Raw genomic sequence first — 15801 nt, 5'->3', positions numbered from 1 at the left:
TAAGGGGTGTCTAGACTATTGGAGCAACACCCCAACCTTAGGGACCAACTAGTGTGTGGTTCAGGGTTCCTGGGCCGGGAGCAGAGGAGGCAGGGGGCCAGCACCCCCTCCTGTGTCTTCCCACCTAATCCGTGATCTAGCCACTAGGCCACCCAGCCACCAGGGACCCTAAAAGTAGGGAAACAGAGGTACAGAGCAGGCAAGTGACTTGATCCTAGGCCACTGCCAGGGTCAGGGGCAGAGCCAGGGGTGGTAAATAGGCCTCCTGCTTTCCTGCCTTGTGCGTCATCAGACCAGCCTTTGGGCGTGTGATGGGATGGAGGAGATCTCTATGATGCCAAGTGAGGGAGACGTAGCCAGGAACCCCAGCAATCACACCTGGGGGTGTCCAGAGAACGAACCTGCCCCACAGTGTAGGAACGTAGGCTGTTAGTCTTAAGGGGAAGACAGGAGTGTGGCGGGGGAGCATTAGAAAGCCTTGTCTGCAATGCTCTATTTCTTAGGGTGCGAGATTCTCAGCCAGCAGCAGGGAGAGAGCCAGGAGCTCAGGTGGGTTTGAGCCACAGAAAATTCCCCCCTTTCTAGCTGTATTTTGGGGATGGGAGATATTAAAACTCGTTCATCACATTCCTTTCTTCCTGGCTTGGCTGTCCCCCATGCCAGCTTGGCTCATTATCCCTGGCCCCGAAGCCAAACCGAAGCCCAATCTGACGCCTGGTTTTAAAGAAGAGAGTTAAATGTTTACCATGCAAGGTGGAATCTCCATCGTTGGAGGTTCCAAAGAGCGAGTTAGACACACGTCTGTCAGGGAGACCCTAGAGCAGTGTTTCTTCCACTTTTTGAGATCATGGCACACCAAACAATAGTATTTCTTATGCAGGACACCTTTGAAAATTTACGAGAACAAGAAGAAGTCCTGTGGCACCTTATGGACTTCTTGTTGTTCTTGAAGATACAGACTAACATCGCTACCTCTCTGATACTAAGAAAAGTCACTTCACTCGTTGATGGTACTGGTTCCTCAGCAGTAGTATTTTAACTCGCTTTTTCCACTGGCTTTTTAAAAGGTAGATGTAACTGACTCTGTTTACTCATATTGGTGGAAATAATAAATTCAGTCAATCATCCCGCACCACACAGGTGCGTTGGTGGACATCGAACAGCTGATTGACAGCATAGCTGCCACGCTGGTGTAGGGCATGGACTGCACGTCATTGCTATTTGCTAAGCTGCTGCATACACAGGAGAAGAAGATTGCAAGAGAGGGAGGCGAGCGCAGTGTTAGCCAACCTTGCTGTACTGGCAAGGTAACTCCTACCGCTCTTGCCAGATGTAGAACTAAAATGATGTTCCAGTATTTTCCATTACTGTTATCATCGGAAGATGGTTATTTATTGTAAAACTTTGAATTATGTTTTCCAAACGCTCGCGGCGCACCTGCGAGTTGCTCACGGACCACCAATGTTCTGCGGAACATAGTTTAAGAACCGCTGCTCTAGATAATACTTCATCCTGCCGTGATCGCAGGGGACTGGACTAGAAGACCTCTCAAGGTACCTTCCAGTTCTACAATTCTGTGATTCCATGTTTGTGACTTTCTGCCTGGTGGCCATCGAGCTGAGAACTGAAATATAGTGGGAGAGACCTCCAGAAAATTCTGGCCCCCAAGTATAGCTCAGATCTGTGTTCTAAGCCTCATCCTCTCTTTATGGATGACTGATCATAATACTGGGTTTCTATGTGAGCATCAATGGTGCGTTTGTGGGGGGGGGGTCACAGTGAACGGCAAAGTTCTTGATGGCACCTCACAAGCTTACCATGGCTGTGCGTGAATTTAGCAGCATTAAAAGTTTCCCCTCCCAGAGCTGGCTCCAGACCAAGGTCTTGGAAGACCTGCGGGAGAATGAGAACAGTCTATTTCCAACTGAGAGTGACCAAGAACTCTGTGTATTTAAACAAGCTGGTAACGTATAAATGATTCATAGGATGTTTCTTTTTTTTTTTTTTTGCTGTGAGTCACAGATGCATCGTGGCATATACTCAACTCTCGATAAATATTTAACCCAGCTGTTCCCCTCAAGGACCTGCGTTATTCAAGATGAACTAATTGGGAGTGCCAGAGGTTATGTTTCTTAGAGATCGGAGCTGGACAACCTCTAATCTTTAGTTCTAGTTAATAGTCCATTTTTCCTGGCTTTAGTGGATTGTGTACTCTTGGGATTGCAGTATCTCCATGCAGAAGCCGTCCATCTGGTCCTACCCTATTCAGGGAGGATTTCTGATGATTTTCAAGCCATGCACGTTTACTCTGGCAGTGACCACTGGAGCAATGCACATCCTCCATGAGTCAGTCCATTGAGGATGGGGTGCGGTTTCCAATTGCTTAGGACCAGTTCACACTGTGGGGCCAGAGCATAGTGACTGTTGAGGGATCTCTGAGCAGTCAGTCTTGTTGCAGCTGGAATTCTTCATCCCAGTGTCCCCCAGAACTGTGCTCTTTCTGGGTCAATAGAAGGATAGCACTGAAGTCATCGGTGGCCAGGGACCTTCTTTTTTGTTTCGTGATTGGACAGTGCCGGGCACTCTGTCGGCCTGCTCCAGGACTGGCTCTCAGGCACTATGATAAACCAAATAAAGAAGCCATCCTGGAGCACCTCAAAGACCAACCCTTTTATTTATTCGGTGATGAGCTTGCGTAGGTAAGACCTACCATCAGCTCTGGAGCACATAAGAAAAACCCAGGGGTTATGTAGCAGCAGGAGTGGTGGGTGGAAGGAAGTAGAAGAAGAATTAAAAAAAAAAAAAACCGGGGGAGTCCCTTGCCTTTAAGAGGACCCGTGGAAGGAGTAAATGAAGTTCAGTGGGGTGGGGCCATTCCTGCAAATATCAAAGATGGGGAAATTTTGTGATATTACAAATGAACATAGTGACTCTTCTGAGACTTTACCATGCAAGGCATTTCGCTGTGTGGAGTGAAACTTGGTCAGCTGCCTGAAACCGCATTGCAAGAGTTCCCCTGCTGTTTCGTTGGCTTATCCTAGAATGCAAGCCCCGCGTGGGACCCAGAAGCCGTACCCACCACGAGCATTCTGCTTGTGTGATGTTTCCTTTCCCCCCTTCATCGGCTTCTGAGACTCAGCTCAGTGAGGCAGGAGCTGTCTTGCTGTCGGTCTGTACAGCACCTCATGGGCTCTACTAGTAACAACGAAGAGTGGAACTATGGATGTGCATGGTTGGTCCCACGGAATTGCTGGACCCCAAAGTGTATGTGGGGGAGCGTCTGTGCTCCCATAATGGGTGGAGCCTATGATGGAAGGGGCGGGGCCTTGGTTGAAAGGGGCGGGGCTGGGCCAACCAGCTCTCAGTGCTGCCTAGACTGTAACCCTTCAGAGCTGCCTGGCCCATGCCATCTGGGGCTTCAGTGGCAATTTAAAGGACCCCAGGGTTCTGGCCACTGCCGCAGTAGTAGCAGCGGTAGCTGGCAGCCCTGGGTTCTTTGAATCACTAGGGCTACGTCTACACGTGCACCCAAATTCGAAATAGCTTATTTCGATGTTGCGACATCGACATAGGCTATTTCGATGAATAACGTCTACACGTCCTCCAGGGCTGGCAACGTCGATGTTCAACTTCGACGTTGCTCAGCCCAACATCGAAATAGGCACAGCGAGGGAACGTCTACACGCCAAAGTAGCACACATCGAAATAAGGGAGCCAGGCACAGCTGCAGACAGGGTCACGGGGCGGACTCAACAGCAAGCCGCTCCCTTAAAGGGCCCCTCCCAGACACACTTTCATTAAACAGTGCAAGATACACAGAGCCAACAACTAGTTGCAGACCCTGTATATGCAGCACGGACCCCCAGCTGCAGCAGCAGCAGCCAGAAGCCCTGGGCTAAGGGCTGCTGCCCACGGTGACCACAGAGCCCCGCAAGGGCTGGAGAGAGAGTATCTCTCAACCCCCCAGCTGATGGCCGCCATGGAGGACCCCGCTATTTCGATGTTGCGGGACGCGGATCGTCTACACGTCCCTACTTCGATGTTGAACGTCGAAGTAGGGCGCTATTCCCATCCGCTCATGGGGTTAGCGACTTCGACGTCTCGCCGCCTAACGTCGATTTCAACTTCAAAATAGCGCCCAACACGTGTAGACGTGACGGGCGCTATTTCGAAGTTACTGCCGCTACTTCGAAGTAGCGTGCACGTGTAGACGCAGCCTAGGCCTGGGGGCAGTCGCCCTCTTTCCTACCTCCTCCTGCCCATCGGCAAGCCTGTAGGTTGTATTAGGAAGTGACTCCAAAAGAGCCCTCCTGACCTGATCTGAGATACCATTGCCTGGCCTAATAGTCAGGAAGTGTGGTGCACCAGGCTCTGAAAATCAGGCCCTTTTAAGCATCTCAGGTTTAGCACCTTGGCCTCTGTCAGCCAGGCAGTGTCAGTCTGCATTATGGAAATGAGAAGTGAAACTCGGCTGTAGAGGCCTCACAGCTGCAGAAGCAGGCCAAGCAAGGCCCCCTGCCTATTCCTTCCAGGAGAGTCTGGCGTTATTCACAATGCACATTAAGATGCTCTGTGCATATTTCTGTATCTGTAATGTAATTTATTCAGCAGCACCACTGAATAAACAAGATACATCCAGTCTGTCTCTCCAGGGAAGTCACTCGTGGCTGGTGGGGAGAATGCGGAGCTGCCCTCATGCAAAACATTGGGAGCAAAATTAGAAACTCGGGTGGGGATATGGTAGAGAGCTACAAAAATATAAACGGTGTGGGAAAAGTGACAGGAGATTTGTTATTCTCCCATTCGTAGTGTCAGAGATCAGTTTTGCATCCGTTCTGAATGCTGGCCCCTTAGATGGAGCAACACCACCTACCTGCACGTAGGGGGACGACCTCGCTGGCACTGATTCAGGGACAGGGTGATAGCAAAAGGGGGGAGACATTGGGAGATTGCAGGGCCTGTCTGGCATTTTTTTGGAACAAATGAGACAGCAGCTGGCCAAGTGTCCAGACAGGAATACTACCACGGAGGCCCAGAGGAGCCCTGTGACCCCCACTCCAGGCTGCAGTATTAGAACGAACCCGGGTCCATCTGGATGTCAGACTTGATAAGCACCTGCCTGTGTCCTGATTCATCAGGGCACTGATATATCTGGCCTGGCCTGGCATTGCGGGGGGCTGGGCAGCATCGCCAGTGAGCTAAGAAGTGGTTGCACTCCCACGTCAGCCAAAAGCAAGTGACGTGGCCTGGTGTTCCCTCTAAGCTTTTCCCATCAGGGGCAGAATAAATATTGTTATGCGCACCCAGGCATGCGTGGACGTGCACCACCAATAGATACACACGCTGCGGGCTGTGGGCGCTGTGCTAATCACTGGGTAGCACCCGACTCTCTCCTGGGCATGAGCAGGACTGTTATCATCCAAGGGGCAGAGGACAGTAAACAGCGGATCTTTGGGTGCTTACCGGAATTTCTCATGGGGGGCTGGTGTCCCGTTCCTTATCTCTTGTCCAAGCGCTCTTTCTCCTTCTCTTTCTAGTTCGTTTTCAAACGCACTGATGGACTCGGGGAAAAGAGTCCAGACAGAGGCGACGCTGTCCCCGAGCATCCCACTTCAGCGTGACAACAGAAGCGCAGGGCCGATGCATGCTGTAGATCTCGGGCTGCACTTGTGGGCGGGGACGCTACAGCGTATGGAACAGCTCTGGAGCCATGTGGCCCAGCTCCTCTAACACTAGCTCATGCCCCTTTCCCACAGGCAGCGGCCGAGAAAATAACGTGCCATGAAGGGCTGTGAGATCCGTTTCGAACAAATGCACATCGGCTTTATTAAGGCTTATTCCGGCTGATTAACTGGCCCTGCTTGTCTGACCCATTAGAATAGCTGCAGCTCAGACAACACATTTTGCTCCATAAATCAGAGTAAAATGTCAGATTCCTCCCAAGTATTTCCAGATCAAGACGGTGCCTTTTGCCCCGGCCTTCCTCTTAAATCTGGCCTAGCTAGCACAGAAGTGTGTTTCCTTTCTGATCCTAGGGCATTTGTAAGGTCTCTGGATGTCTGTCAATCTCTGGAGGAAAATGACTGTGAGTCAAATCCTGCCCAAGCCACACCTGTGAAATGTCAAGTCCAATTTTCAGTTTCACCCAGGAAATCGACACACATCTCGACAGTTTTCCAGGGAAAGTTTGACATCATGGTGCCTCCTGACTCTGGTCTGTGCAAATACACCACCATCTACCCAAGCAGTCACAGGGTCTAAGTTTTTTTTACCCACATTAACTTCTGATCTTTGTCAAGAGTGTGAATGGGAGACTGGAGAATGTATGGGTGTCCCGGCACATATGACAGCACACAATGATTTCACCAGGAGGGTGGTGAAGCACTGGAACGTGTTACCGAGAGAGGTAGTGGAATCTCCATCCCCAGAGGTTTTTAAGTCCTGGCTTGATAAAGCCCTGACTGGGGTGATTTAGTTGGGGTTGAGCCTGCTTTGAGCCAGGGATTGGATCTGATGGCCTCCTGAGGTCCCTTCCTATGAATCTATGATTCTACGGCGTCTGAAAGCACAAAGGGAACGTAAAACCAAAGGGGGCTCTGGTTTTGCCGTTCGCTATGTTTGTATTAATTGGGAATTTTTCCGCCAAAACACTTTTTTGAAGGGAAATGGCCTTTCTAACCAAAAGGGAATTTCTATTGAAAGGGTCCTTTTTTGTTAGTAAATTCAGATTTTTGTACAAAACAAAATAAAACAAAATGAAACCCAAGTAAAAGAAAAAAAAAGCCCAAAACCCATGAGCAAATACCCTGAATATTTTAAAATTTATTTTGAAAAAATTTAAAAGACAACGAAGAAAAATGAAAAACAAGTTGTCATTTTTCTTGGAACTTTGTGAGAGGAAAATAATAATTTGCCAACTAGTAATAAAATCCACTGAATTCAATGGAGTTACATTGAGGGTGTGTCTACACTTGCATTCCTCTTTCGAAAGAGGTATGCAAATCGAAAATGCAAATGAGGCATAAATTTGCATATCCAGTACCTCATTTGCATATTCTCATTTCAAAAGAGCTTCTTTCAAAAGAAGAAAGCCAGTGTGGATGTTGCTCTTTCGAAAGTAAACCCCATCTTTGAAAGAATCCTTCTTCCCTTTAGATAAAAGGAGAGGAGATCAGAGAAAGGAGATCAGACCCAAAACTGTGTATAGATGGAAGGAGGAAGGCCCTCCAGAAACAATGACTAGCGTGAAAGTGAAACTGACCAGTTATATTTTACTGTTCAACATGAGTGAAACCCAGAAAGAAAACAAAAAGATGGTGAGAAGTAAATACATCAGGTAAAAATAATACCCTTCTGAGTGAGCGGTGGTGTTGTTACAACACAGGTGATTAATTTGTTATAAGTAACATGCTTTCCAGCCGGACACAACCCCTTTAAAAAATATCATCTGAGTTATAGAAAACGCCCGTTGTAAGGATCGAAACCATAATGAGTGTGAGATTTACTGTTGCCATCAATAAAGGCAAGAGGATAAGCGCCCTCTGAAGTTCCCCTAGGGTTAGATTAGACTGTCTGCAAAGGAAGTTAATTGATTCTTTAAGCTAAAACGTTTTCATCTGCACAGACAAGCTGCAGCATGAATTCTGGATAATGTGACACGGGACATTTGCATACTGTTCTTGAGCACAGATTCCTCCCTTTTGGGCTTTGATTTGTTTTCTTCCCGAGGGAAATTCCGGGTTTGGCTTCCCTCAACAACATGAACTCAGCCTTTTCCCTGTGTTGGGGCAGGTGGGGGTGGCTGTGGTTTTCGGACAGCTGGCTTGTGTTGGAAGCAAACTTGTGCCTCAGCGTGGCCCCAGGGGCCGATTGCTGTCAGCATTTTCAGACTGGGCAACTCCCAGGAGCCCCACGTAAGTGCCAACAGAGAGCCTGGCAGCCATAAGCAATCTCTTGCAGCTGCTTCAGAGGGACATCTTCACCACGGACTGCCCAGTCAGTGAACAGCGGCACACGCACAGTGAACAGCACATGGAACTCAAGTGCTGGGTTTCAGCTGGACCCATGTCCTGGCCCACTCCACGGCAGGAAGGGCTACGGGGAGGGAAGTCCTTCAAAGGTGGCCTTTGGGGGCAGAAGAAGACGGGGCAGGGCCAGCCTGTGGGGCCTGAGATGCTCCTGACTGCACGTTGCCTTCCACAGGGTCACAGCCCCACAGGCAGACCGGCTGTTCTGGTTCTGGCCCTTTGCCCCCCACATGCAGCCTGGGAAATGTGACTGGAGAAGCTGGGTTTGGTCATTTGCCTGTGTGACGTCCCCTAACGCTCCTGGGTTTCTAGCCTCCTGAGGGAGAGGTGCATGCTGGGAGAGATGGGCCAGCGCAACATAACTTTCCCTGGTCCTGGCAAACCTGCGGACAGCGCTGCACCTCCCTGAACAGCAGCTTCCGGCGCACTCGCTGTCAGCTATCTGCAGAAGCACAGCTGTCTCTGGCAGAGCATGCCCGTCACTGAGCGGCCCCTTGGCTCCAGGAGCAACCTGCAGCCGCGCTGCGGCGGGAGAAGGGCATGCAAACGCCAGCGAAGCTGCCCCTCCTAGCAGCTCCTCTCCTGGGCTAAGTGCTTGGTCGCAGGGGGAGGCGATTTGGACTGAGCCTGTTTCAGGGCACAAAGGACAGCCGCAGGCCTGCACGGGGCACAGCGCAAGATGGCGGGTTCTGGAGAGGCTCGTGTGAGCTCTTTCCCTCCACGTTTTGTCACTTTCCTGCTGAGACGGTTAATTGTCTCACAGCAACATTGCAGAGGTTCATGCCTGGAGCCTCCCTACACCATATGAGAGGCAAGGAAACTGAGGCACAGAGAAGCAGGGACATGATCCAGGCCACTCCTCCGGCAGTGGCACAGTCGGGGGAAGAAACACGGCTTGCCTGCTGCAAGCAGTACCCCGTGCGTTCCCTCAGGCAGCTTCAATTAACGGGCCCTTCTGACGAGCTGCTGCGTAGTTTCCATCTCTCCTCGGAAATCGGGGCCTGGATGGTTTCTAAATTAAGCCCGTCAGCATTCTGGGTAGTAAGAAACGCACATTCGGCCGGTGAGAAAACCGTCTGTGGGAATAAACTACAAGTGCCAAATAATAAATTCCTGGGGCTGGTTCTAAAGGCTGCGGCTCATGTTGAATTATTCAGGCTGCTGTGAGGTTAGTTGTTCGCTTTCTGTTTCTCTTGCCTTGATGGCTGCATGGGCAGATTTATAGATGAAGCTGCTAAAACACGTGGAGGCTGGCAAGAAAATTCTGCACCATAAGTCAGTGGCCCAAGGTGCTTTGTTGCGGCAGTAGCAGGGCTCCAGTGTGCTCCTGCCAGCGGGCTCTTCTCCCCCTTCCACACTCCTTCATGGTGCGAATGCTCAGGCCTACATAAAGGGCTTCTCGTTCGCGTTTGGACAGACGACCTTAAAGCTGCTGGCTAAGATGGTGAGCTGAGTTTTGACCAGCTCTGTGGAAAGGCCCGAACTTCTACATGTTCTGGGGCTTCTACCTTCAACCAGGAGGACAGAACCACCCTTCTCCCAGCTCTCAGCTGAGCTCCTGTCTGGACAACTGCCTCTCCATGGCTCAGAATAGATTTTCTTTTTGCTGCAGGGAGTTTTCTCCAAGATACGCTTTAACCACACAGTGCTCAATCCCTGGTGTAGTCTAAAGATGTGAATGAGTCCTTGGTTTCTGTGCAAGGGCCGTCTACCAAGCGCCACAGGCTGCGTAGAGATTGCCTGTCACTAGCCACGTGTATGGGGCATCTCAAAGACACAGTGTCAGAAAAGACCCTGCCCCAAAGAGCCTGCAGTCTTACCAGACTCAGGGAAGGGGCTTTAACAAACAGGCCAAGCTTCCTTCTCAGTTTGAATGCTGTCCTCACTGTTGTACCTGGCTGGCTGATGGAGCGAGAGCTTTGTCTTCTGGCTGAGGCTGAGATGCCCGAGAACAACGCCCAGTTTCTGGTTCTGTCAGATTCCTTGGTGAAGCCCTCAATTTCTCTGGTCCTCGGCTTCCCCGCCTTTGCTAGTGAGGGCCTGACCTCCAGGCTGCTTCAGTCAACAAGAGCTTTTCCATTGACTTCACCGGACACGTGGTCAGATGCTGAGGATGGAAGCTCTTTGGGGAAGGAAGTGTCTCTTATTATATCTTTGTTTAGCACCAGTGGTGCTCTGATTTCTCTGGGTGCTGACAGCCCCCCAAATCTGGAGCAGTGGCTATCAGGTCCATTGATTGTCTGCCTCTTCTAAAATATGCAGCTGGTGCCCAGTGCCAGTGAAATGCCAGTTTTAGCCCTTTCCAGCCACGAACTGAAGCTTTCTAGGAAAGTGAACAGGCTGTGGGGGCTGAGGTCACCCCAGGCTTTCAAAACGCTGAGTGAAAACCAGGCCAGTTCCCTAGCCTCTTCTTCTGGATGCTCTATTAGGACTTGTACTGGAGGGCCTGTGGCACTAGAGCCATTTTTTGCAATGAGAATGGTACCTTGAAACACATGGGCAATGAACCTGCTGTCCTGCTCCAATGGGCCCAGTCGATCTGTATTCTTGGTGCCCACAGCTTATCCCTGAACCCAGCGGTGTGAGTTATTTCTGCTGGTGAATGGTGCCAGAGGCCCATGAAGTCCTCTGCAGCCTTGGGAGCATGAAGTCCCCTGTCCACAAACAGATGAGCACAGCCAGAGCAAGGCAAACTACTCCCTCCAGCTACGCACTGTCTGTCCAAACGCACATCAACCCTGACTGCTGTGGGAATCTCCAGCAGGAAGCAGACACGCTGTCCTCATGGCCTATCCAGACCTTTGGCCTCCCAGCTGAACCAATCACCAAGGATGTCCCTGAATGGCAATTCAGAATGTGTCTGCATTTTTGGACCCTGGTCTACTGAGAACTGGACTGAGAGTCCCCAAACTCATTTCACAGCAGTCAACACCAACCAGCCAGCAGCTAACTTACAGCAGGTGTGGGCAAATACCAGCCCACAGACCACATCCCGTCTGCTGGGGTTGGTCCCTGGTAGCCCCCACCTCACAGTTACCTGTGATTGTAGTTCTGATTGGCTGTGAATCGCTATGCGTGGCAATGGGGGTGGTGTCCTGGTCTGCACAGCTTCCTCCCGCTCCCATCCATGCATTGAAAACATAGAGCTCAATTTTTGTTTTCCTGTAGCTCTTATCAGAAAAATTAAATCCATCTCTCGTGGCTTCTGCCCTTTAAACGCCCTGCTAAATCCACAATTTCCAGAGCCACCTGACAGTGTTGTGAAAGTGACCACCAGGGGGTTTGAACTTCAGACACTCTGGCAATAAAATAATTTCTTCTTTATGGGATGAAAAATCAATTTTTTCTCTCCAATTAATTTCCAGGTGATCACTTTCTATTACGGGCCTCATTTTAAATGTCACTCGGGCTGAAGAGGAGAAGGCAGACAGTCCATTCTGCCTGCACGAGGTTCCTCACGGAAGGGCATTTCGTAGGTCAGGCGATGCTTATTAAGTTTGCAGACAAAGCTCCAATCCCATCCTTCACCATCTCTTAGGGAGCAGCATCAAGACATCAGAGCTGCAGTCATGAAGGGGACCAGTAATTGCCAGGTCTTGTACTCTGAACTACCCAAATTTGTTCTTGCCTGTACTCCAAAAAAGAAAAAAAGAAAGAAAGGAGGAAGAATTCTTGGCGCAAGCTCAGTGGACTGCTGATTCCACTGTCGGTGTGAGAGCTCGAGGCTTCATTCAAGCATCCGGTGAGGCTCTGGGCAGAAAATCACTCCCTGCAGAAACAAAAGGTTGGTCTGCCTGCTCGGAGCACAACAGTAGAGAGCCTGCTGGCTACTCCTGGCAGTGGCCCTCGATCTCCGCGTGCCCCTCTGCCAGGCACTCCATGGCCTAGAGAAGCAGATGTCACTGCTGCAGGGGTGTGGGAGCAACGTGTAGAGTAGGGGTGCTGAGAGCCATTGACCCAACCTGTAAACCCTGTCTGTGGGGGAAACCACTTGGTGTCAGGGGGTGCGACTGTTCTGCCCCCCCGCCCCACACCTCCTTGTTCCCGCACCTCTGCGGTCGTGAGAATGCTCCTGGCTGCTCCCAGGGTTTATCACATCTGAGTCGCAGAGCTTGGGAGGAGCTTGAAACCACTGGACCCTGACAGCTCCAAACCCAAGGCCATTATCTCTCTGGTAATAGGCTGAACCTCAGGGTAGCTGTGACTGGGGGCTTGGGGGGGGGCAGCCACCACAGACCCTGGGGCAAGCGGGGAGGTGGGCCCAGCTCTGAGCCGCCAGAAGGAGTGGAGCCAAAGGCAGAAGGGGCAGGGCCTAAGAGCCGTCAGCCCTTAGCACCACACAGACTGCAGCACTGCCCCCTCGCCCCCAGAGCTGCAGGGAGCGCCGGGCCTCTTTGAAACCCGGGCCTCTCGGCAACTGCCCCCTTGCTCCCCACGGTCAGAGGGCCAGGCTGAAACTGTGCTGGCAACAGCCTCTAAACTGATCCTCCTGCTCATCGGCACCAACTTCCTCTCCAGTTGGTCGGGGGGGGATAGACACCCCGCTGCCCTAGGTCCACCCCTGCTCCAAGCCCCTGCCCCTGCTTTGCCTCCTCCCCTGAATGTGCCCCACCCCTGCTCCTTCCCCTCCCTCCCAGAGCCTCCTGAATGCTGGGAATCAGCTGTCTGCAGCGCTCTGGGGTCTGGGGGCCGTGGGAGGGTTGGAAATTGGGCCGTCAGCCAGTCAGTTCCTGTGCTACTGCATAGCCAGGGCTTGTTTGTGCAGGAACATTGAAAGTGGATACGTGGAACAACTCCACCGGCATGGCTGGAGGTACATCGCCCCAGGCCAAGAGGTGGCCTGGAGAAGCCTGGCTCTGTGTGGCTGTGTCTTCCCTCATGAGATGCTCCTGCTGGCTGGGACAGGGCCGTGCGGCTGGCACGCACGTTCTCAGAAGAGCTGCTCTTGGCACTGGGGCGCACCGGTCAGGAGGTGAAGGCTTCAGGGTTACAAATAAAACAACGGCAGGATGGAGATGGCCTCCATGGCCAGGAGCATCTCTTCAGGGCAGGCCCCGCTGTTCTGGTGACACGGCCCTTGCATGGGGACACAGACGTCTCAGGGACTGAAGAGAATCAGAGCCAGGCCCTCCAGGATTCCATGACCAATAATAATGAGCAGCGGTCCCCAGGATGCTGACACAGCAAATTGTCACTTCGGGGCCACACGGACTCCCAGGCCTCTCCGTTTCCATGCAACACCCCAAGTGAAGAATGTCACCTGCTCTTAGAGCAGGCGGAATTACCTGCACCGTGTCGATTCCTCCCATCTCCTCATGAGGTGTCAGTCGCTTTGGGCATGCAAAGCAGCAGGATGCTGGCCGTGGGATCTTCCTTGTAATGTACCTCCTCCTTCCGGAGAAGGGGAAGCCAAGGCATGTCCTCACCCATGTCTGTTAGAGGAGGGAGGGGGTCCCAGCCATCGTATGTTTGGGCTGTTTTCAATAGAAAAGCCTCAGAGAGCGGCTCCCCCTGCAGGAAGTAGCACGGCTGGGGCCGTTGTGGTCCTCTAGTGTGAAGTACATGGTAACCATCAGGAAGAAGACCCTGACACTCAGTACTCTCTGGCAGTTGAGCCGCCGCCCACTGAAGCCAATGAGAACACTCCCATTGGTGTTAACAGGCCTCGGCCAAGGCCTCATCCTGAGGGTCTCATGCAATTAAAAAGAAATAGAAGGAGGAGAAGTGAGAGGCTTCATCTGTAGCATTAAACAGCTCCCGGTCAGTGGGTCACAATCAGCTCCATGGTTTTATTTTGATTCCCAGTTGGTTGGAACTTAATCAGCAGTTGAATGTATTAGTCCAACTACCCCGCCGCCCAAAAGACCAATGGCTGATTGCAATTAAATGGTCGGCTCCACCTCCTGTCACCTCGACGTATTAAAGAGGGATTGTTGCATGGCGTGGAAACCAATGAGAGAGAAAGTGAGCGAGCAAATGAGTGAGAGAGAAAGCATGTGTCTGTGTGGTTTTCAGCCCCCTGCCTGTATCTCTGTGTGCAAGTTGGGGATATGTGGGTATGAGGGAAGCAGTCCAAGCCGTCTTCAGCTGCGACACATCGACAATTGTCTATGAAAGCCACACAGCCTATGTTGCTTCCTGCTGACCGCTGAAGTGCGGTGTGAAAGATAAGCACATATTAAGCTTCAGCCATTTTGCAGACAACACAAGTCATTAAAGGGAGATCATTATCATAATTCACACAAAACCAAGCAGCGCTAATACAATGGCTCTAGACTTAGCCACTGCCAAGGCAGCCTATTCGCAGGAAAGGGAGCAAATTGTTCCTTACACTACCCCATCCCGCATCCGTTTCTTGTCAGGCTGATCCCTGGCCTGGGAGAAATTCAGAGGAGACAGAAGCTCTGAGCGCTGTTGGTTATGAATTAGGGGAAAGAGCTTAGGTAAGAGCCTAGAAATCTAATCTCCACCCCAGAGAAATGATTTTGGATACAGCCGTCCGCCTTTGAAAGAATTACTGCAGACCAGGCCAATTATTCAAATGTGATCTGCTGCCTTATAGAACTGATTAATGTCAAAATACCTGATGCTGGCTGGCGCTTTTATATTATAATAACTTAATCTGAATTCCTCTATTATACTGTCATTAGGGTGAAAATGTTTGGGGCACCTTACTGCTCTCCGTCACAGACAGCTCCCCAGACAGAAACGTTCTGTATGGCTTTTTGCAGGGTAAGAGAGGGCAGGACTTCTTTCTTGCAGCATGTGGCTTTCCAGGGAGGCTTGATTTCCTCTGGGGTAACACGCAGAGCATGCAGAGTCTTGTGGAATGGGATTATGTCAATGGAATGAACAGAGCAGGGTCTCAGGAAACAGGACTTCTGGGCCTGGTTCTAGCACTGGAAGACTGTGATGCGTCAGAGAAGTCACACAGGCTCAAATTTCCCCAACTTTAGACACCTACCATCGAAGCTCATTTTAAATGCTGAGTATTTGCAACTCCAATGAAAGCTGAGAGCTGCCTGTGCTTAGTACTTCCGACAACGGGGCCCTGGACAGCTACACCTGGGCAATCAACCATGGAGGTGTCTGCGCGGAAGCCAGTTTGCAGTTTGTTGACAGTTTTTTTGTACCTAAATATTTATGAGCAATCTCCTGATGCAACAGGTTGAGCCTCTCCAGTCTGGCAATATTAATGGTCTGGCATGATTTGAGTTAGTCAGATGTCCACTTATTGTGGGTGTGGCCAAGTTTCCCAGGGTCCCAGAAAGTTTATTTCCAGACACCTGTCCTGGCTGTCAAGTGTTCCATGAGGTTATTTAGCTGTAATTTACCCCAAATGTCTTCTCAGGGCCCGGTAAGCAGTGGAAGTGTTGGTAATATTGCTGGGCAATATTGACCTCTCACAGGTCGGCAAAGTCTCTCGTTTGGCACCAGTCAGGTTGTGAGGGTGCCAAAATAGAGAGGTTCGACCTGTATATGCCCTTCTGGCTTCCATTCATCTCTCTATAAAATGGGCCTGGCAACATTTTCATGTCTCCCAGCCCTGAGGAAAGGCCCTTGAATGAAAGGTTCAAAGGTGCATGAGGATTTTGTACTTGCCAGTCCTCTGATATGGTAGGCTGTCAAATAACATCACAGATGAGAAGACCAAAGACGTGTGCCTTGCTGTACAGTTATAGCATGTACTCTGAGTGCTGCCAGCCATGAAAACTGCCGCAGGAAAAATGTTGATGATAATAAATTCCTGTAACAAAAGACTCAGCGATACATC

This window comes from Carettochelys insculpta, chromosome 18 (genome assembly GCF_033958435.1).
Source record: "Carettochelys insculpta isolate YL-2023 chromosome 18, ASM3395843v1, whole genome shotgun sequence".
NCBI classification, from domain to species: domain Eukaryota; kingdom Metazoa; phylum Chordata; order Testudines; family Carettochelyidae; genus Carettochelys; species Carettochelys insculpta.
The sequence above is the reverse complement of the archived record's forward strand: the minus strand, read 5'-3'. Positions refer to the sequence as shown.